Raw genomic sequence first — 2,950 nt, 5'->3', positions numbered from 1 at the left:
CAACCGTTCGAAATGTGATTAGTTGCAATGTACTTTTTTACACGCTGCTTTCTAATCGCTATGTTCCAACAAAGTGCTTCAAGTATCCTTCAGTTACAAATGTTTACAAAATTGTGCCCCTAATAACCAGTCGAGCTCAGATCTTAATAACCAGTAAAACACTAGAACATAACATTCGAAAAAAGTGGGTACTGCTGGAAATCATTACTGGTAATGGAAACAACAGCTGGCTGCTGGAAATGCTGCATTAGCCTGAGGATTTGAAAAATGAATCTCTGTTAAAACATAATTCACCCTAAACTGCCCATTTTACATGGTAAAAGTCATTGCTTCTTCACATAACTCAAAATTTCATACTTTATCAAATGTCTATGAAAATTTCTAAATAGGGAGAAGACATAAAATTAACATGTGTCCAAATTTCATGCAAGAATGAAACCAAGCAAATTTTCATTTCAATTACCAGTGGACATAGTAAGAGCTCATCGGTGGACATGAACAAAAAAACAATAATAATCAAAAACTGAATCTATAAAACTTCACCTGATCATTAATCTTCATAACAACCACATTTCGTCTAATACAAATATAAATCATTCAGTTGGTCCGTGCATCCTGTCAAATAAGTCGAATAATGGGTCACTACGATGTATTGGAGTTGATTCGTCATTGTTCGACGGTGATGTCCTGCATAAACATCAAACACAAGCACATAAAAAATTTACCTATTCAAATTTTAGATGTTATTATAAATAGTGTTAGCATCTTACGGTGTGTTCAAATTTCTTGGGCATTGTCTTCTATCATGACCAATGTGTCCACACTCCCGACAGTGTCTAATCCCTCGCTTCATTGCCTTTTCCTTTGCTCCCGTTACTCCTTTCGACCTTCCTTTGCGCCTCACTCTCTTAGGGTCTTTCATATATTGTGTTTGAGAGCTGGACCCTCCAACTTCGTTATTACTTGGTCCATCCTTCAACAACTTCAACTTCACTTGCAAACTTTTTAGAGTCTCTGACAGTAGCTCACATCCTTCTTCACTCATTAATGCATCCTCAACCACATCTGAAGCAAGTCGAGACATTGTACTCCACTTTATTAAAAGCCCAGGATCTGCACAGTCTTTAATTTCATTGCCATTTGCATCGACACCAATCCAGATTTCGCAGTTTTCTTCCACCTCTTCAAAATATATTTATCGGGCATATATTCAATCTGGTCCCTTCTGAACAATGCTAGGATGTGCTTGCAAATAATTCCAACAAATTCAAATCTTTTGCAGCTACACGATGCGTGGTCAGAATCTTTGACATATCCGACTTCTGCCACTCTTGTTTCCCAATTTTTCCTTTCGCTCACGTTAAAGACAACTTTACAAGCATCCTCTGTTTTGAGCTCTAGGAAACATGCTGTACTTTCCATTAGTTCTTGCTCAAACTTTTGAAACATTGTCCTTGTGTACAAGGTAGCCATTTGTTTGTTCATTGGCATCGGTAGAAGACATTGAGCCACTTCAAATGCATCTACGTGATCAACAACTAACTCTTTTTCACGTTGATGAGAAAGTGCCCTCTCAAATCGTATTATGAAATCCATCAACGAATTTCTCCTTGATATGTATTGCTTGAAAAAACCATGAGAACCTTCCGCTCTTTGGCTGCTTGACATTCCAGCGGAAAAAAATTGTCGTGCGTAGGCTGGAACCCAAGATTCCCTTAAATCAAACATTGAACTTAGCCATGGATGGTCAGTCAAACCAGCCTTTGTAACCACAATATTCCATTTTGCATCAAACTCATCCTTATTGTCAGTATCCCATATGGCTTTCTGAAATTCACGCCAATACTCCTTATAAGCAGAATGTGGTAACTTAACAGAGAACTTTGATGTGATGTGCCATATGCAAAGTCGATGAAATGTAGTCGGGAAGGCTATTGGAATCGCTATGGCCATTGCCGCATCTTGATCTGTAATGATCGTTTTAGGTTCCCCACCTGGCATGGCTTTCTTAAACTCCTCAAACATCCAAACAAACGACTCAGTCGTTTCCTTGCTCAAAAATGCGCATGCTAAGACAATTGTCTGACCATGGTTATTAACTCCCAACATTGGTGCAAATGTCAAGTCGTATCGATTCGTGTTGAATGTGGTATCGAATACAACAACATCTCCATAAACCCCATACGCCCGTCTAGAAGTTGCATCTGCCCAAAAACATCGACTAAACCTGTCATGGCCATCTCCCTCAATCTTGAAATAAAAAGCCTCATTTTTTTTTTATGTTCAGCCATAAAATACTCGGTCACTAGTTCAACATCGTGGTTCCTCAACTTCCCATTCACACTACATTCAAGATTGTAGATATCTTTTTTGATAAAACCGATTTTATCCATTCCTCCGGATTGCACCTCGAAAATACTTACCTTCTGATGAATGGGAATATTAACTGAACCAAACTGTTTTGTGAGTACTTTTGTAGAATCTGAAATATGACGGTGTGATCTCAATAAATGCATTCTTTCTGAGGGTGTCATCTTATGATTGTGTCCCTCTGCAAAAAGAGATATGGTATACTTCTTGCTCCCATTTGTCTTCACAACCACAATCTTAGCTTTGCAATTGCATCTACTTATTCCCCGCTGTCTTTTTCTCTCCCGAGTTTCATCTCTCCTGTATGCACCTTGTTTGCAACATACAAATTCTTTCCTCAAAATCTCTTTCTTATTTTTCCCCCAAAAGCTGGAATGAAGTCGAATACCAAAGCCAGCCAAGAATGCATATCTATTATAGAAATTGTAAACGAGGTCAAGCGAGTCAAACTTCATCCCAACTGCTGGTGTTTCCTCATTTCTTACTTCAGGAATATAAACCCTCCCATTAGCTGTTGCACATTCATCACTCTCTGAGCCCCCAGACATTTTATCTACGTATATTATTGATCCACTTCTAT

The sequence above is a fragment of the Prunus dulcis genome, chromosome 1 (assembly GCF_902201215.1).
Source record: "Prunus dulcis chromosome 1, ALMONDv2, whole genome shotgun sequence".
Taxonomy (NCBI): Eukaryota; Viridiplantae; Streptophyta; class Magnoliopsida; order Rosales; family Rosaceae; genus Prunus; species Prunus dulcis.
The sequence above is the reverse complement of the archived record's forward strand: the minus strand, read 5'-3'. Positions refer to the sequence as shown.